The sequence below is a fragment of the Drosophila sulfurigaster genome, chromosome 2L (assembly GCF_023558435.1).
Source record: "Drosophila sulfurigaster albostrigata strain 15112-1811.04 chromosome 2L, ASM2355843v2, whole genome shotgun sequence".
NCBI classification, from domain to species: Eukaryota; Metazoa; Arthropoda; class Insecta; order Diptera; family Drosophilidae; genus Drosophila; species Drosophila sulfurigaster.
This window is the reverse complement of record NC_084881.1, coordinates 23,004,894-23,026,237: the sequence shown is the minus strand read 5'-3', so window position 1 is coordinate 23,026,237 and position 21,344 is coordinate 23,004,894. Positions and strand designations below refer to the sequence as shown.

Sequence of the window (21,344 nt, the reverse complement as noted above, 5' to 3'; positions counted from 1 at the left end):
AGATAAACTTGTAAATACTGCTAAGAAATTGACAATAAAGACAGGAAGAGAAATAAAGAGAAAATAAATTTGTTGAAAGTACGAGTAGTAAAGATTTATGATAGCCGAATAATTTTAAAATATTGTAATATTGTACAAGTTATTAAAGAAACACTTTTGTAGGCAAAAATTGTATACTACGAATCTTAGTTCCTTTAGTTGACCATCTAGTATATTGTCAATCAATGGGTATTTCTTGGTATAATTTAGTATTTTTTTGGTATTTTAATTTGGTATATTTGTAGAATATGATATTATTGAAAATATGTAGCGGTTATCTCATAGTCGAGCCCAATCGACTGTAGGATTATTGCTTAAAAATCAATTTATTTTACTACAAATAATATTGGGACATAGTATAAACTTTGTGGTATAACATGCAGACAATTTAAATAGCATGGAATAAAATCAAGTGATAATTAAATAACTTCAATTTGCGGGTATCTGTACTTATATTTTTCCGAAAAAAGGCAATAATTAATAAGTATTTAAATATCATTAAAAGGCAATCAAAATAATTGAAAAATGGAAAAGCAAATTGAATGCCACTTAACAGAAAAATATTATAAAAACTCCATTTAATAATTAATTTTAAATCTTTTTGAATCACATCAAACATATTAATTGATAAGCATCAACAAATAAATAAATTGAGGTATTGATATGGAAATGATATGGAAACAATGCTTGAAAGGCACCCTGTTTGCATTAGTCGTAGTTTCAAAATCTGAAACGTAAATCAAACGTCGAGGCGCCTTTGCACACTGACAGCCTCGTTTGGGTCCCGCGTCTTCTAAAGGTTTGCGGAGAAGATTTCAATACTATTTCCCCGCCCCCCGCACTAGTATCAACAGAGTAGCTACATTGAGCAGAACCAAAAGAGAAAAGTCCAAACCAAAGCTCACATACGTCGTGCTCAACCCCTTTTGCGTCTCTGTTGTATTTTGTGTTGCATGATTTTTATTTGCTTTTTAAGCGGACGAATGGGCAACAGGATGTTGCCTTGCTTGACCAAAGGATGCCTGCTCCGTAGCTGCTGCTGCTGAAGAATGCTTCAGTGATTTCATTTGGCCATGATTGCTTCTGCTGTGTTACACAGATACGTATAGGGAGGCAAGAGGCCTGTGTACTGAGCCTGGCAACGAAACGTTGCGTATACACGCATAAATAATCAAAACGATGTGTACTCGACACACTGACGTGGCTGCAGTTCAAGTTAACCAAATCAATTTTCATTTGAAATGCAAAGCGAGAGAGCGGCAGAGCGAGATGCAGATAGGATTTTCAATAATTTACCAACATTTGTGCAATTATGATGACGCTGATGCTGCTGCTGCTGACGATGAGAATTAAGTTAACAGCAAGTTTATTCACACATGCAAACAGGCTGGCTGGATGACAACCCGACCAACATTTCGTATGCGCAATATGCGAAAGGGCAGAAAAATTGTGTGCGAGTTGCATGGTAAATATTTAATATTGACAGCGTCGCTCAAAAGCAAGTGCCATCGAGCAGAGAGGGAGAGAGAGAGAAAGAGAGAGCGAGGACAGAGTGAGCCTCTCAAAGCAAGTACTTGGGTAACATCAGAGTTACTTACTGCTAATTAAAGGTAACAATCAACTCAGTATCTCAGCGTGTGGTCGCATCAGCGTTAACTCAATAAAGCTTAAGGCACAATGTACAACATGTGAGAGCTTTTGTTTCCTCATCTCACACACACTGACACACTTTATTCGGAATTTTTTCGCTTTTTAGCCCCCTTGAGTGTGGCAGCTCTTTAACACTCACTTTACAGCTGCCACAGGCAACGATTTTTTAAGTGTACACACAGAATGCTGTAAAGGCTGCGCTCTCAGCTCATAAAGTCAAGTGGCGGAGCGACTGAGATTTTACAAAAGTATTGCAAAGGGGAGAGAACACAACATTCACTTCCTCCTCGTCCTCGTATTAGCTACACAACAGTCATGTCACGAATGCTGAGTGCAACAAGGTTTTACAACTTGTCTTCTGTATATTGCATGCCAATCGAATTGAATCGATTCAAGTATTGAATCGAACCGAATAAATTATACGAGTCAAAGTAACAAGGACGAGTGAAAGTAATTTAAGCAGCAACGCTTTCATCTTCATATCCATTTCCCATTTTATTTACACACACAAATGTGAAGCAGTCTTTAAAATTCAGCTCTTGATAACGCATTCAATTTGCAGCAATTTTCATTTTAGACATTGGCATTGACCTTTTTTGGCAAAATATTGATTTATATGCTCGAATATCGCATTGCCAACGCCTTGAATCGAATCCGCATCCGTTTACCTTATTTTCCTTCCTTCTTTTTTTTTCCTTCATTGCATTTTGCAAACTGACGTCGCATAAATCCGGTGAGCACTTTGCTGGGGGATTAAAAATTGAGATGAAGGAAACGCACACGCCGGCATTTGGTATTGCAGGATAACGCAACAGACAAAACTGTCTCCGCCTCCGCCTCCATCCCTGTCTCCGTTGCTGTCGCTTTCGCTGTCTCCATCGCTTTCGCCTATTGTGCATCCCAGACAATTGGCTTACAATTGTTGCCATTGCCTCTGTGTTATTGTGACTGCGGGTATTGTGGTTCTGTCCTGTCTCTATCTACTCTCTCTCTCCCTCATTGCATTATGCGAGAAGCCAATCGAAATCACAAAAGTGGGCGGCTTGCCAGTGTGTCCTGGACATGCGGTTTCCAACCATTTTCAAGTGCTCTGCAAATTACGAGGATGTCGCTGGCAATACTACTGAATACCAACAGTTTGAATAACTTGCAACCAAAACAACGTGTCGCGATTGTTGCTCATTTTGCCCCACGACAATTGACATATTTGCATCACACACACACCCACACACTCGAATCGATTAAAGTTGACGAGTTGTGGGAGAAATTCAAATGTATTCGAACAGTCGAAGCAATCATGCAGGAAAGTGTATTATCGTTTCAGCGCTTGACTGCTAGAATAAATAGTCACAGTACTGTAACCATAAGCGGATTTGAAGACAATTCCCAGCAAAGTTAGCCAATGAAATGAAATACATGCTATAGAAAGAATAGAAATAAGACTTAATAAGAACAAATGTGTCTTGGGTAGTAGAATTTTTGGCATGAGAACCAACGTCAAATAAACATTATTTTTAAAGTTGAAACCTTATTGAAGTAAAATAATTTATTTAATATTTTTTAATATATTATATTCTGTCATTGATATTAGTGCAAAGTATAACAATCAATATGAAAGAAGCAAGCAACAAAAATCACAAAGAATAAGCGGATTTAAAGAGCATTGCTAGCATAGCATAAGCAATAAAATAAACCGTATGCCACAACATACCAATTTAAAATATAACCATGGTCTAATAATATGCCAATACTAAAATATACTGAAGGCTGTATATCAATGTGGTACTACTTTCAAAATATACCATAGAGTACAAAATATACCAGATTGTCAGCCTAAGCAATTGAAACCTGATTTCAGTAGCTATTTTTGTATGTACAATATTATTTCTTAAATAATTTCAAAAATTTGTATTTGATCACATTAAATTTATATTTACCAAGAATACAATATCATCTTAATTTAACCATTAGCGGACTGAAACACAATTACCTGCATTGAAAATTGCGTACTATAAAATAACAAAAATAGAAAGAAACTTAAGTAAAAGAAAATTTGGTTTGGTGAATAGTAGAAAGCTTTAAAGAAATATTGATTTCTGTACTACAACTAAATTTTCATGTCCATTAATTTGGTCGAGCATATAAATAAAACAAACAAGAAATGCAACCTTTAAAATATATGAGTTTCTATGAAAAACTTCAGCATCTTATTTTTATAATCGACAGACTAAATCTATGTATTTAATCATAGAGTCGAATGAGTGAATACCCAAATTAATTGATAATGGTGAAAACATCTACATCTAACACATTTTTCTGCTCTTCAAACGATTTCATATCATTGCTTGGCCATCATCATTGTCTCTTCTATCTACAGACATATCTAATTTAATAAAGAATTACAGCGAGTGTCCCTTTATATTTGGGTCAGTTGGCCAGTCACAGCAATGTTTTGGTCTTTACAGCGTGTAATCAAAATAGATTTAGCTGCCAGCAAATGTATATGAATTTAAATTGAGACAAGCGACCGAACAGAACTAACAGGCACAGCAGGCAAGCACACTTTGAGATAGAGGAGGAGAGGAAGGCGGGTAGACAACCAAAAATTGGTCCTCTAAGGCACATAAAAATAATTCACGTTGTAGCCATTTTGCTTACACATGAGCACGCAGTCACAGGCAATGACTGAAATGCGTGTGGGGGCGAAAAGGGACCTGAAGAGGACTTGGGACTGGCAGTTGACATCACACATACGCACTGTTGGTTGGTTGGTTGGTTGCTTGGTTGGTTGATGCGACGGGGCCAGCAAAGCGCTGACAACCATAATGAGATGTCAGCGTTGACTATCAAGTGGCTGCCGGCTGCTGCTACTGTTGTTGCTGTTGGTGCTGGGCGCTATTTGGCTTTGGCTTGCTTTGGACCCAAGCGTCGACGACGACGACGACCTGCTTCAAGTGCCAGTTGTGGAACACACAACAACAAAAAAAGGACGACGACTTTCCACTTCCATGCAAACAAGCGGCGACGTGCTTAACATTTTTTAAGCCATAATGAGCAGCAGCAGCAGCAGCATCAGCAGTGGAAGTAGCAACAAAAGCAAATGAGACAACAGTGAGCGGCGGCAGGGCGTGACACTTGAAGTGCCTTTGGCCTGGCAGAGCTGCACACGCATAAATATCCTTCCTGGACTCACAGGACTCGTAGAGCTCACGAAGCAGGAAGAGCAACTAATTTTTGCTCGTTGCCCATTGCCATCCAACCATTTTTAATGATGACAAATGCGCATGTTCCCTCAGCAGCAACAGCCACAATGATCCTCATTATGTCGATGATGATGGTGATGATGATGATTGCGACTTACGACTTACTAAAGGAGTTGTGCCAGGGCAAATGCGCAAATAAATTGCGCCAGCATACCAAGAAAAAGCAGCAGCAGTAGCAGCTGAAGGCGTCGAAAATGTTATTGAAATTGTAAATTATGTCAAGGACATGCAGCAATTGCATTCTGAGAACCGGGATACAGCTAAGCATGCGAAAATCCTGTGCTTAAGGCATGCCATTAATGACTTTTGCGACGACAACCAGAAGAACAACAGCAACAACAATTGTGACTCGCAACTGCCAACTGCCAAATGCCTGGCTGCCATCGCCAGCTCAAAGTATTGTCCCTCAGGGAATATAGACAGCTGCCAGTTAAAGAGTAAAAGTCATTGACAACAACTTAAGCAGAAATGGAGAACGTGAAATGAGAATAAGATTGCGTGTAGAGCAGGGAGGGGACAGAGAAGGGGCGGGGAATGAGCCACGTCCTTTAATTGACAGCAAAGTTTTGTCGACAGCAAATTTTTTTGTGGCAGCGCCGAAAAGTTTTTGATTGCCATTCGCCATTCACCATTCACCATTTGCCATTGCCATTGAATGCAAGCACTCGCCCCGCCTTTTAGATGCTTAATGAGCAAGTTCGTCGACATGCTGGCCAAGCCCAGGAGTGAAGCATTTAATAATTAAAAGCGCCAACGGACGAACTTCGCCTGAAGTTCTTCACCGTTTTTTCATCCCTATTTCGATTCCATTCTTTGCTCGTTTGCATGTTGAAGCTTATCGCTCGCAAAAGAATCCAAATCACAATCAAATCACAAAAGAAATTGCACTTAGTGCAGGCAAACATGCGATTATTAAAAGGGCAGTTCTCTCTCTCTCTGGGTAGGCGTGACAAATGTAACAAAATTATGACTCTGACCGCATTGAGCACGCACACAATCAACGCACTAAACACTAATCCCCACATAATAAACGATAAAAGTGCATGCTAGTCCCGAGTCCTGAGTCCGAGTCCTTACAAAAGTATATTTCTGTTTGTGTTTGTATTTGCTGTAAAGCATCGGAAATCTACGAGCTTTGGCTCTATCTCTGTGGTCAACTATATCAATATAGTTAAGCCAGAGATGTAAATAATAGAGTAAAGCTGCTCGTATATGAGCTGGGGGAGTTGCTTAAAGTGTGCAGTTAAAGAATATATATACATAAAAATTTAGAAAAGTAAGAAATAAGTTAGAATATTAAGCAACAAAGAAAATAGTTACAAATAAATCAAGAAGTTTAATAAGCTGCAGTTGATAGTTTAGAAGGTTAAGCTAAAGTATGTTCTGAGCAACGAAAAAGTTGTTTTCAAAAGTGAAAGTACAATGAAGTTTATTATTGAGCAGTTTGCATAATTAAAATTGAGCTATTGCAGAATTGCATGACGCGAGTTGCGAACAAAATAATTGAAAGAAAACAGCGCAAACCTTGAAAGGAAAATCATAGTAGAAGTTAATGAGAAGTGCAACTTTCAATTAAATACACATTGAAATTATGCTGATATTAATTCTAAGAATAATCTCAATTTCCACAATTAAAAAATATATCTTAGACATCAAAGCTATTTATTATAAGAAATTTGCATACAATATGAATATTTACGTAATCAATATTTTGCAATTATTAAGCAAAAATTACTAAACCAATTAAAAATATTAAAGATACTTAAGAATTTACATGATTTAATTATCAAACTTCTTACTAAATACAAAAATTAATATAATAAATACTAAATTCATTAGGCACAGATTATTAGACTCTAAGCTAAGCGCTCCAATTAAACATGTTAAGAATGCTTAAGAATTTAAATGATTTAGACAATGTCAAATTAAACATATATTTATGAGAACTAAATAATTGTAAAAGCATTTAATTAATTAAAATAAATCTATGCAGCACTAATAACATTACGTCTTAAGCCTGTTTGCCAGTCTTGTTAAATGAAAGCCTTAAAGCCTCAATTGCATTAAAGTTTGTTCAGTTGATGTCTAAGTATGCGTGAGCCTCTCTGTGTGTGTGTGAGTGTAAGTGTGGGTGCGTGTATGTCTTTCATTTAGCTCTTAGCAGAGGCAAGTCAATCATGGACCACTTGACCACAAGCACTAAATCACTTTGAATGGGTCGCTGCTTGAGTCACAGAGAATGGCAGAATGAGAGAGATAAAGAGAGAGGGAGAGAGAGAGACTCGGATGGAGCCATTGCCTAAGGCTGGAAACAGAGCTTGATTGTAGCTTCGAGACAAAGACTGAGACTGTGACTGCGACTGCGACTGCGACTCCTATTCTGTGGGCCTTACACACTTGTCAGCTGTTTATCTTGGGCGCAAGTGTTGGACAAGTGTTCGCTTGTACTTGGAAAATACAATATACATACATATAATATAATATATATTGTAGATGTCTGCAATCTTTGGCATGTTTCAGCGATTCTGCATATTGACAGGGGCATTTACATTGCTTCCATATTCTTACACGCAGCAGCCTTCAAGTGTTTCCAAGTGGGCGTGGCAAAATCAATTGCACGCCATTTTAACTTGAAGCATTGACAGCACATTAACCCACAGACGACCCCTCGAAAAACACACCCAACACACACACACACACACACAACGAAATCTACATTTACAAAAGACGCATACATTATTTATTAGCATTTCTTCGTTCTTTTCGCTCCCAAGACAAATAAACGTGCAAACAATAAAAGCGAATTTTGCGATAAACCGAATATTAAATATGCTATCAAATGCTAACATATATATATTGGATATACAAAAAAACAATATTCTTCAAGCGAAATAAATAACTTGTTGAATATTTGCATTTAATTAAAAGTTCATTAACATGATTTATTTTGGCCTTTAATAGATCTGTTCTGACAGCTAAGCTGAAAAGCCACATTAAACGTGGCAAAGTCCAGGCATATTTTTGGATCTCTTTTAATGCGGTTTCTCCTTTCCTTGACAAAATTGTCTTGTACTTTAGTGAAAGTGTATAGGACACAAAAAAAAAATGCTGAAAGAGCTGCCCCCAAAAAAGTGCTCAATCAGCATGGAGGGGATTGAATATGGAGAATATTGGAGAGAGAGTGGAGCACGATTAAATCGCTGACTGACTTGATTCCAACGCACGAATTGACACTTGAGATGGATTAGCATGCGACATGGGAAGGAAGAGATACTTGGCTTCTTTTTTCTTCAATATGGGGCTTCTTCTTCCTGTTGAGGACTGGCTTTTGATAGGATACCGAGTACTGAGAGCGTACCGAGAGAGATAATAAATCAATGTACTGACTAAACTTTACGCATAACTTTTTATGATGCTATCTAGGTCCATGTTTTTCTTCCCCATCTCCAACTTTCCTTTGCTGACGCTTTGCTGTGGTCAAAGGGAAAATAAAGGAAAGAATTTTTGGTGGCCGCAGCTCGAGCGTTAAATTGGAACAGATGTTTCGCTGTCTGCGTTGCCATCGCCTCATTTAGGCACTTAAAACTAACCAAATTGCGTTGCGCTGTTTTTGTCTTGTTATCTTTCTCTCTGTCGTTGTCCCGTTGCCTCTGTTTCCACTTCCGTTTCCGGACAACGTTAACAAGCAACAACAACAACCATAATTTGGACTGTAATTTATGAATTATCAACAAAGACCGCAGCAAAGTTTTACATTCTGCAAGAGGTCTTTCTTCTTTTTAAATATTACAAGTATTAATCATAGTTGGCAACAATAAACCAACCATCGGTGCAGAGTTATATATTTCAGCAACTGTCATTTTACGCGTTAACAGGCTAAAAGGAATCGCGTCCTTGTTTGTCTGTGGATTTCAGTGCTGGCGTATTTTTGGAAGGCAATGTTAAATGCTTTGTCGTACATCAAAATTATGTCATTATTTATTAATGAACTGTAAATGTGATGAATGTGTGTTGTTAAGCTGTCTGTATATGTGTGTTATCCTTATGCCCCCTTATACATAGCTGAATTTACCTCACTTGACGTTAATATATAGACACTTTAAATGAAATTGCATGATATTTATTCAATTTGAAATGAGTGCTGCTCCCAGACCGTCAACCATTCTTTGAGTACCTCTTATTTTCTATTCACATTTCACGTGCATTCCATCAACTTCCTCATTTTGATAAGCTCTCGCACAATATAAATGTGCCTTTTAATATAGAATACTCTCGCTCTGTCTCTCTTTGTCTGCACACAGAATGAGCTTACGAAGTTATTAGGATTTCTTGTGAGCGAAACTAAAGTAGGAATTGACCCAGAAAGTTTTCTTTGACTGCAAAATGTATATTGTGTGTACGAAATATATGTATATGTTTTAAAGATTTAATTCAAAGTGTTGCTTATATTCAAATAATATTCAATTTATTGTTACCTTATTTTATCTCAAAACTGTTCTACTATTAAATTCAACATGTTTCTTAAATTCAAGTAATTGTTAATGTGTATTTACCTTATTTTATTATATAGTTTAATTTTCCTGGAAATAAAATAAATATTATACACATGATATGATATGATATGAACTCTTTTATTACAACACAATATTATTTAGAAACTTAAACAAATGTCAGAATTAATCATATCTCACATTTCTTTATTCCTTACTAAGTTATAAACATATAAGTTTGTCTACTTATATAGAGCATTACGTAGTTTGTCATTTTGTGTCGTCTGCTGTTATATTTTCACATTTCTCATTTTATGCACAACACAAAATAAATAGACGCTTTTTTGAGCTTTGTGCAAAGCAGAGAAAAGTTAAAACAAGGATAAAAATCTGAACTGGCTTTTACTTAACAAACTGTGAATGCAACTCGAAATCCACGTTGCAATTCCAAATGCAGCTGTTGCACAGCTGTTACAACAACACGCAAACAAATAAGCACAACCACAAACACACACAGAGAACAGAGTCAAGTAAACGAAGCCACAGAGTGAACAAGAGAAATCGCATTCAACATTCAGTCAGTGTCAACGTCAACTTTAAACAATGCAACTAATTTGGTACTGAAATAAAAAGAAATTTATTCTTGTTACTTGCTCTACCCAAACTCTCATTTGTTCGCAATTTGAGCAAATTAGGCAAATCATTAGAGATATACACACAGAGAGGAGAACCGAAAGTAAAGAGTCTATGTGGGCCAACGAAAAACTTTCATTAACAGCACCTGAGAGTATAGCTCATTATGTATTTAGGAAAGCAACGGGTAACGTTAAGGATTTGTGGCAAGCGGGGTAAAGAGGGTGAGGAAAAAGTTCGCATTAAAAGTGCATCACAAAAAGCAGCTGCAAGAGATTTGCGGACCCAAACTCTCGAGTAACTAAAGCAGATTTCAACAACAATCTGGTTCCTGGGCGCTGCGATAAAAATCCTTTTCACTACTAATTAATTAAGTTGTGCGGAGAAGCGACAAGAGTGAAGAGTGTACGAGTGTTGTAGTTGTAGTAGTAGTAATATTAGTTGCCAAGGAGGCTGCTTTAAATTCAGGCAACGCATTCATTAAGCATACCCAGTGTGTGCTGTGTATTGTGGCACGTTGTTTAACATGATAACCGGCATCTTAACACCTGACATAATTAAACGTTTTGTCGTGCGATGTTGACGATGTTGACGCGCGTCAACTTCATAAGCGCGCGCTTGACCTTCGTGCAAGCAGAAACAATCTAAGGATGTACACACACACTCACACGTAAACGTACTGAAAGGATACTAAAATGCGCTTATGAGTTTTGCGGTTGCCTTAGCAAGCAGCAGCATCCAACACAACACAACTTAAATATGCAAATATTTGCACAATGACTATATGTCTGAGCTGCAAGATGGTGTGAGTGAGAAGCAGCCTAGTTGATGACACAACACTTGCAACACTTTGTCTCACACACACACACACATACAACAGCCTCACACCCACTACAAAGGCACAACAGCACCCACAACAGCAGCCGCAACACACAGCGAACTCAAGCAACCGCAGGCCTGTTTATTATTTGTGGTCTTATCCTTTTATGGCATTTTTGTGGCTTCATTTTCTCCACATACACACACACACACACAAAATTGAATTATAATATTATTACATTTTTTTATTTCCATTCATTATTTCTGATTTTTTTCATTTGCTTGCGTTATTAATAATATTTAACAGCAAGTGCAATATCAATTTAATGGCAACTTTCGTACTAAGCTTGTTTAATGGCTGCAATTAAGATTGTTCTTACATGCAGCTGTGCCTGGGCTTAACTTTAGCTACTTAGTTTGAGTTTGTTTTTTGGTTTTTTCTTTCTTATATTTGTATTCTACTCTCTTTTTATTTTTTGTTGGGCCCTTGCTCAAGGCCATGCCTTATCGTTGTTATCAATGCGTCAAACAGTCTGGCTGATATCGTGTCAGAAAGAGAGAAAGTTGCAAAGAGAAAGAGAAAATGTCGAGGACAGCAAGCGGTGGCCCATTAGCATTCACTCTTAACTTTCACTTTAATTCGTGCTCTTTTCTTTAAATAATCTCTGTACTTTTTTAACAGAGCTTTTCACCATACAGCAGTTGCTTTAAGCTGTAGCTAAGCTTTTTTTAGCTGTTCCGCACAAAGCTAGATGGCGCCAGTAAAAGCTTTACAGTAGCGTCCATTACGTTTGACTTTTGTTTGGGAGTGTTACCACAGAATAATTTAACTTAACATTTGAAAAATGCTTTCGTTTGAGGTCCATAATTATAAGTTTATGGACTAAGGAAAATTCTTAAAATATAAAGCAAAAGTATTTTTTTAATGAAGAACACTTATACCAATATTATATTTATTTAGTGCATTTTAAGAAGGAATTTAATAAAAATGTAATAGTAAAGTTGTGATATGTTAATTATAAAATAGCTAACAAACTGTAAATTGTAATATCACCTAGTATATAATTTGGCGACAAATCCGCAATAATCTTTTTACAACCGCGCCTCTACTTCCTGTCAACTTTTCAATCTACTCAAAAGATAACAACACTCCTTCGAGCTGTTGTCACTGCATCGATTAAACCGTTAGTCGCATTAGCTGTCAGTGATCGGCAAACGTCAACTAGGCTTAACCGATGGCCAGACTGCGATATGGCAACGCTGGCTCATTAGGCAGCCAAAAACTAAGCAAAAAAAAACACACGTTGAAAGTCGCTGTTGGTCACAATTTGTATCGCTCGTTGATCGGTGCGTTTATTGAGGCGAATTTAATTGGCACAGGTAAACAGTCAGTCAAAGTCAAAGCTCCAAATGTTGTGCTACAATCCACCCCCGTCCCTCCTATGCCACTCACATCACCTCCCCCTTTTGCCGCCCACTAGCAACACGCGCTACGCGGCATGTTTTCTTGGCTGCCATAAAAGTAACAACAAGTTAAACGGCCGCCCGCCGTTCACAGATCCCCACAGACGACGTCATATGCACACCCCTCCCCCTCACCACTTCACCCCTCTTAGACCACCACTCTTTTATGTAGTTTGACCGTTCATACGTTCGTTCGTTTCGTTGATCTGCGCATGCGTGGCGCGCATATTTCATGGCAAGGCGATAATTAATGCAACCAAAAACTAAAATACAAAGTGTCTCCTGTTGTTGTTGTTGTGCGTTGTTTTTATTTGTTGTTTGTTGCTGTCGTTGCCCAAAATTTTTATATTAAATTTGTTAGTTTTTCATACGCTGCATTCATAAAGTGCTTTGCTCGAGCATTTTGTATTTTTAATGGGGTTTGAAACAGAGATCAAAGTGATTTTGACTAATAAATGTAAATTGTTCTCGAGCACCAAATTATTAGACTATACACACTTTAATACTTAAGAACTTAATACATAGAATAACTTAATACATACTACATATATTAAATATAAATGTTAAAAAATTAAATTACCCAAATTATGAATGAGTTAATAATTGCTAAAAATAAAAGGGCAAAAGAAAATACTTTTTGATCTTACTTTTTTAGATCTTTTAAATCTTAATTTTGTGAAGTTTTATAATTGAATAATGTGATTATTTCTAATAGGATGCATGTACTAACATATACCACAAATTAATAAAGTAATAATTTCTTCCTCAAATATTTCTTCCTTGGAGATTGAAATTTTATTTTAATACTATATGTTTGACCCAAGTCATTTAATAGACTACAAAATTATAAACGGTTAATATCTAAGCGATTGTGTAAACTAAATTTAAAATTTAATGAAATATACTTTAACCAAAGCATAAAATGAAATTTAAACTCCTTAAATAATCTCAGCATAAACCAAAATTTAAATTTAATCCCCACTCAGCGTGTTTTCCCAAATGTACTTTTAATGCATTCACTAGTCGCAGTTAGTTAGCTAGTTAAACACGTCATGTTGATTTGGCTTGGCTCACTCGCTTGATTGCACAGGAATCTGTCAGCAGGTTTTTGATGTCGACGCTTGGTCAGATCGATCGATAGACAACAAGACTTTGCTGTTCTCTCTCTCTCTCTCTCTTTATCAATCAGCTCTACTCTCTCATATTTACCACACTTCTCTGCTCTTTTAATTTCTCACTCTCTCTCTCTCTCTCTGTCGGTGTGCAGTGGATGATTTATTGCCAGTCGCCTAGTTTGGCATTTGACGCATTTGTGCAACATGCGTTTTGACATTCAGCGTTGATTTGTGTGAAATTGGTAAACGACAAACAAGAAAAAAGTTTATTTACCAAGTGTTGCCTGGGCATGTTCGCTTAATTAGATTCAATTTTTGAAATTTAGTTACAAATGCAGATGCAGATTTTTGATTTATTAATAACAGTGATTAAATGCCGGCCTGGCGACGCTTTTGCAGCTTTACAGCGAATTTGTCGCTGGCGCCTGCGGCTTATTTGCGTGTCTTTATCTCGGCTATATTTGCGAAGTCGACGCTGTGCGTGTCACGCAATGCCAAGCCCCCCAATGGCTGAGAATCGAGCGCTGTTTGTCCAGTTTTTGGGGCAGCAGCAAGGCAGCGAGGCAGCCAGTCAGCCAAGCAGGCAACTATTAGGCAAGCTGGGAAACTCAAAACAGCTTGGTCAACTGGCTGCAGTTTGTGGCAGCCACAGAAGTTAAACGACGCTTAAACAGTGCACATGCCACAAGCACAAGCCTTAGCTGCACAGACAAAGTTATACAGATAGAAGTAGTGCTCCCTACGTATCCTCTGATAAAGTGACCAAACATTGCACAGGTGAGTCGTCCAATTAATTCGTTGTTGCTGTTGTTGTTGTTGTTGTTGCCCAGAACATTGCTGCGTATGTTGCCCAATTAGCATTTGACTAATTGTTACTGCAGGTCCATTAGATAATCAGAGCTCTAATTGTATTGCCCAGCAGACATGGAACTCTCTATCTATCACGGACACATACATACAGACAACTATGTCTTCCTGGCGCATTGCCATAAACATTTTGCTGCCATACTTGCTGCTCAACGTTGCGTATGAGTAATATTTACAATTAGTACTGAGCTGTAAATTGCATTACGTTGCGCCCAAGTGCCGACGAACAAAATATTGTACGTAAACTTAATTACTGTGTGCAGTGAACATCAACTACAAATATTTCAGATTTCATTCATATTTCATAGCTAAAGTCATTCTCACAAAATTGAATTCACATTTGCTAACACTCACAAAAATGTGTATCAAAATGGTGAATTTATATTTTCGCATTTGAATTTGCATTTGAGTTTCAGATTGAGTTTCAAATTTGACATTTCGCCCACACTCGATCGCCTGCAGAGGCAACTTCATTAGCCCAATTATGCTGTCAAACAAGCTGGGTAAAAAGTTATTTTGCATTCAAGCAAAACAATTTGCAAACGTTTGTCAAGAAATCCAATATATGAATTGTGGGATTTTTTGCTTTGTAAATGCATTTTAGATTTGTTTAGACACAGTAAGCAAATTGCTATTAAAAGCATTCAAAAATAAATAAAATCTAATTGTTAAAAAAATACCAGAGCTCAGATTTTGTGTTTCAATTAGTTATTAGGCTCAAGTTTCTTCAACTTTAATTGATTCGCTTTATCTAAACGAAACAAGCTTGAGTTTTAGCCAATCAGTTGGAACACTCTAATAATCATCGCAAAAGCTTTTGCTTGTTTTCAAGTTCTCTGTCACCTTGCCACCTACTCTAACTTCCTGTCTCCTCAGTAGTGCACTTGAGTACACATCTGGCAGTGTATTGAAGCGTGCCATTAAGTACACAACAAAGTGATGATCTAATGTAGAGAATACCTGAAGTAAAGCGCATTTAATTTTGTGAAGAAATCGAAAATGTCTTTATAAATATTAAAGAGCTCACTCGACAGTGCGGTATAATTCTCTAAATTTACCAAATCGATATACCGAAATATACTAAAATCTATATTTGGTATATCAATATACTATTCAATTTAAAATAAGCCATGGAATACACAATATATCAAATTACTACAAAAGAAACTAAATCTCGACTTCTCAAATAACTTCTACCCAAGATCGACATACTATTATAATTAAAATACACCATAGTATACAAAATATACCAAATTGACATCCAAAGCAATTAAGATCCTCATATAACTTCTATGCTTACCTATTTGAACTTTGTTTTAAAATTCAAAATTTGTTAGATATTATTCCTAACAATTGTAATCATTCCAAATTAATTAATATTTAATGGAGTTTATTATGAATCTATTGTAATTGCTAATAAGCAATTGAAGCTTCACAAAGTCCCTTAACTAAGAGTGTTCCCAGAAATGCTGAGCTGTCTTTGTTTTTCATGCCTGGCTTGGATTTATCTGTAGCACACTTTGAGGCGTTGCTTAAGCGGATTTTACATTGTTGTAAAAATTTAACATAAACACAGTGCACACTCACAAGGATAGCCCAAGACAGTTGTAGCTCGTCATCGTCATCGTCGATATCATTGTGATGATGATGGTCTCATCTTTGCTTCAATTAATGCTAATGGGTTGCCTCTTGAGCCGCCGCAGCTTTTGTGTGCATTTAATGAGCTCGCCGAGCCATGCCCACAATTAATGAGAGCTTTAGCCGACGCCCCCAGAGCACCTAACAGGGCTAACACACACACACACACACACACACTCTGGGGAGAACAGGGCTAAAAATGAGTGTACGAGTAATCTTATGTTTTGTTTTTGGCTATAAATATAACTGATTTCACGTTGTTATTCGCTTGTCTCTTTACAGGTAAGTCGCTCAAATACTTTTGCCACTTAACACAGCAACGTCCCAAAAGGTAAGACCAAGGGGGAGAGCTGAGCTGGCTGCTTACTGCTGCTGGGGCACGGAGATCAGCAGGCAAGACGCCTCTTGTTGGCTTCAATGTTTATTTTTGGGCATGGGGTAAGTCTCAACCACCCCCGTGTAAGGCAAATACCTGAAAATATCCTACGGAAATAAAAAATAAAGATGAGAGACCGAGTGAGCGCTAAAGATAAAAACACTTGTTCAACTTAAGGAAAACAGCAGTTGAAAATTGCTGTCGCTCACGTTGTTGCTGTTGCTTGTTTGGGTCGCCCCCCAAGGAGGCGCTAAAGTTATTTTTTTCTTTCATTTTTACATATTTATTCCTATATTCGTTCGTTTGTACTTATGCGCAAGTATGTGTGCGGTTGGGTCGTCCTTCCAAAATTTCTGCTTTTCATTTGTTTTGTTCGGTGTATTAGCGCCAACAAAAGCAGCAAGAGCAACAGCAACAAAGGTCCACAAACCACAAAAAGTGGGTGGCAACCTGTTGAAGTTCCCAGACTGAGGCGCCAAAAAGTAAACAACAAAAACAAACGCTCCGAAAAGCAGCAGAGAGAGAGAGAGAGAGACATCGAGAGAAAGAACAGTAGAGAATGAGAGCGTAAGTTAACTCTGAGAGCAACTCAATTGCAAGTGCTGCAAATAGCGGGAAATCGCTTTTAGTTAAGACCACAGAAAAGTTTGCGGCACACGCTGGCAGCATGTCAAAAGCTTACGGAGCGTAAAGCTCAACAATGCACAAGGTGCTAATTTTAGATACAGGTTATAAGGCGTGATAAAAATGCCCAGGCCACAGATATCACATAAAAATGATTCTATTAGAAATACGAATTGAATTATTGATAGTATAGTAGATAAAAATGCAGATATTTTTAGCAATGAGTAGACAAAGAAAATGCTATCTCCTAATATAATAATAAATCAATGGCAAAGCAATCATTAAACATGATATAAACATAAATTAATTTTTATGTGACTTTGTGTCTAAAATGTTATAGTTCTAATAAAACAACTATTAATTGTTATAAACATAAATTCATTTCACTAAATTTGGATTTTATTTGAATGCTTCTTAATTTTTAAATATAATCGAAAAGATCTATTAATTGTTAAAAACAATTAATAAATAAATAACAATTATTTAAATGAATCATATTTTAAATTTATTTTGTTACTTAAAATTTCACAGATAACTTAAACAATCGTTTATTAATTTCATTTTAAAATATTACAATATACATATGTATTATTAATAATTGGCGTTGAAGTCAGGAATTATTATTATTATATGGCCATGACAACCTTTTTATGGTGTCGCGGCCTGAAGAAGTCAGGAATATCTACGAAAAACTAAAACATTTATTTAAATAAATTGAAGAGCATTAAATTTAAATTTGAGAATATTAAACCGAACTGAACTTAATTCGATTTACAACTAGTTATAACTAGATATTTTCAGCTTTTATCCTTAGTCAGCAATAAAAGCTAAAAGGGAAAAGGTATAAAACTTAGCAAAGACAAAAGCTTTTACACAGGGAAATTTGTGTGATGAAAATGTGTTGACAGCAGCTTTTCGGCATTTAGCACACTCCTTCTCGCTTTTCTGTCTCTCTCTCTCTATCTGTCTCCCTCTCTTTGCAGATGTCTCTCTGCGGCAGGTTTTCCGCGCGCAGATTGAGAGCTTTGCTTTTGGACGGGTTATGGTGTGTGCTGTTGTTGTTTTTTTTTGGTGGGATGTTAATGCTCTGCTCTGGCGCTGTCGCTGTCTCAGTCTCGGTGTCTCTGTGCAGTGCAAGTGCGAGAGTCTCGATATCTGTTGTCTCTGTGATTCTATATGCCCACAAGTGGCCCGCTGCTGCTGCTGCTGCTGCCGCCGCTGCTGCTGTTGGCGTCGACGTTGTCGTAACTCCGAAAAATCCAGTTCCAGTTTATCCCCAGCAGGCAGCATGTGCGGACGTCGTTGTCGTCGTCGTCGTGGTTGTTGTCATTGTCGTCGTTGTCGTTGTCATAGTCGGTCTCGTCTCGTTGCCGCTGCTGCTGCTTCAGCTTCTGCTGCTGCTCTTATCGTAGTCGCGTCTTCTGCTTAGGCAGCATCAATTGGCCGCCGCGATTATTAGTTGTCTATAAAAGCGCAGATCGAATATCGTCGCGATCAACAATCGATAAACTGCAAAACAGAAGCTGTTTTGTTTGCTGTGCAGTGCAGAAATCGCATTCACATTTGTAATGCAAATCACAACGAAATCGTAATCACATCTCAACATCTCAACATCGAAATCGAAACGCAATTCAATGTGTACGAGTGTATTTAATATCCAACTGATTTATAATTTTTTTGTTGTATCCATTTACATTATTCATCGACATCCATCATTAATGCGATATCAAAATAAAAACGTATGCAGAATAAAAGCAAATATATACAGAAAATGTGAACTGTTATCTCATTATCAGAGTTTCCCACACCTTGTTCTCTGCAATTGCTGTTCTTGTTGATTAGTTATATACATTAGTTCTTTCTGTTGTTGTTTATCGCTGGATTGTTGTCTATGGTTACCTTTTATGAGTCCGCGCCCATATTTTTCGGCGTCACAACTTATGTGCAATGCAAGCATGAAACACGCGAGAGCCCCCCGAGAAAAAATGTAAAAAAAAGGAAAAATCAAAAACAAATCATGCAAGTTGTCAAAATCAAGAAACTTTCAAAAAGTTCTCACACAAAATTGTTGTTCATCAATTTCGTATTTGTTGGCTGATAAATGCTGCGCTTTATTTGCCATCAGCGGAATAATGATTTGAGAACCAGATTCGAGTGTGAGATATTATCAAAATTGCTAATTAAATTAATGGATGTTTGAGCATTGCTCATACGCCGCATGGCACGCATATTGTTCATTCGCCGCGTTTGCCTGCTGTCAATCCATAATAATTATTTCCCCCTCCCCCCATCCACCATCAACCATTCAAGACAGCCGATTTGGCTCATTTGACGTCATTATATTTTGCATATACATATATATTTGTATTTTACCCAAATACTGAAAGCCATCAAATCAATTTGGCACTCGTCGCTCCATCAAAATGTATACAAATGATTAACATCGATTTACAACTGATTTTTATATGCACGTATTTACAAATCCGCGACGTCTGGCCGCCTGCGGGCTGCGGGCCCCTCGTCAAATCATAAATGTTCAACAGTTTAATGTAAAATCTCATAAAAATGAATACAGAGTAACCCAAGTATTCAGTACAATGAGTACTGCGCATTAAGAGGGGAGTTCGCCGTTTATTTTATCGCATAATTTGCAGCGTACGTGTTTCTATTGCCAAAAAAAAAAACACATACACGCATATAATTTTTATACTTATGTATATTTGCTGCAGGCGATAAAAACAAAAAGAAACAAAAAAGGGAAGACTGTGCGAAAGAGATGGCGAGAGAGCGTCACACGCGACTGAAACTTCCTCGTAGCGGCGATAAAACCAATTGCCCCGATCTGATATATGTACATATGATATAGGATTGAGCGAATTTCACATTACTCCATTAAGCAAATCATTGCACACATTTCTCGGCAATGCCAATAAACCTGTCAATGATTCAAACGTAGATATGCTTGCAGTTTAGAAACGATCGAGTTTGTTGAACTTGCAGATACCACGCAGATAATTAAAGAGCTGTAACGGTTGCTACATTTCAGTTTATTTTATTTTATTGGTTTTAATTCAATTAAATGCGAATTCATTTAGGCAACAAATATGCAAATTCAGCAATTAAAAGAATAGATTTTAAAACCGCAGACATTTAGCCAACGGAAATGAGCTCATCAATACATATAATATTTATTAAAATTATTATTGGCGCATCAATATAAAAACGTTTTAAGTATTTCCAACACATTGGGACTTTTTGATTATTCTTCTGCCCGCAAGTATTACACTAATTATAAAAATGCCTATAAACGTTTACAAAGTTGTGTGTGGCTGACCGTTCGTATACTTAATGGCCAGTGGCACGTAAGCAAATAAATGTTAAATATTGGTATAAATGTTGCGCTGCATTTGACGCAAATTGTTTATACAAATCTCAAATTGTTGCTGTTGCTGTTGCTGTGCGCTACATTTCGCTCAGCATTTATTTTTTTCGCTCGCTCAAATGCAAACAAAACTAACAAAAACTACACCAGAGAATCAACAACAACAAAAACAACTTCAAATGCTGATCAAAGCTAACTGCGCACCGGACGCACACGCCTCAGTCGACGTCAGCAGCAACAGCGACGCTGGCGCCAACGGCGACGTCGACGACCAACCAAAAAAAAAACAGTGTTGTAGTTGGCCCCAAACGAAATGCCGAAATTCACAACATTTGCATGCAGCCACACACACCTAACGGATGCAGCAACAACAACAAAGATACAAAGATACAAAATGTTTATATCTTTTACGCCGCGGCGCACGTTTTAAACGTTGCGACGTCAGAAGTCCAAAAACGAGAAAAATTAATATAGAAAAAATTAAATTAAAAATAAATAAAATGAGAAAAAAACAATTTTGTTAATTGCTCGCATGGCAATTGTCAACTCGCTGGCCAACACACACACACACACACACACACACCATCGCACACACTCGCGTACACACGCCTCCCCGCCACAACACTTGTAATCCCTCAACGAACAGCGCACACAAAAGCTGAAACTCGAGTCTCAAATATATTTTGTTGTGAGTGTGCTGCGATTGCATTTGCAAAAATTTGTCAGTCCGTCTGTCCGTCTGTCCGATTTGGTATTTGTCGTTACGTGTAGTTGTTGCTGTTGTAGTGTTGTCTATTTCTAATTTGGACTATTGTTAGATTGCGATTCAGTTAGGCAGCTGCCAGTTTGAGATGCGTAGCAATCTATGAACATGTTGTGGAGATTTTAAAGTATCTTTGAAGTGTTTCGACGACGACATCTACGACAACATTTTCAAGTGTTTTTCCTTTTTTTTTTGTCGTGTATGGCACTGAGCTCTAAGCT

At 37.4% G+C, this 21,344-nt stretch overlaps 1 protein-coding gene across 7 annotated transcripts in view; it reads left to right on the top strand.

Moving 5' to 3' along the window:
- The window catches only part of LOC133843727 (dual specificity calcium/calmodulin-dependent 3',5'-cyclic nucleotide phosphodiesterase 1), a 99,262-nt gene that overhangs the window by 11,315 nt on the left and 66,603 nt on the right, over nucleotides 1-21,344 (top strand). For 2 of the 7 annotated variants that reach the window (XM_062277390.1, XM_062277405.1), the window contains exon 1: nucleotides 18,266-18,616. The exons of 2 other annotated variants lie outside the window; for them this stretch is intronic. The gene's annotated coding sequence lies outside the window, so the exon portion shown is untranslated. Of the gene's footprint in view, nucleotides 1-18,265; nucleotides 18,617-21,344 lie in introns of those variants that run through there. 3 more of the 7 variants (XM_062277399.1, XM_062277421.1, XM_062277429.1) reach the window with 3 other exon arrangements.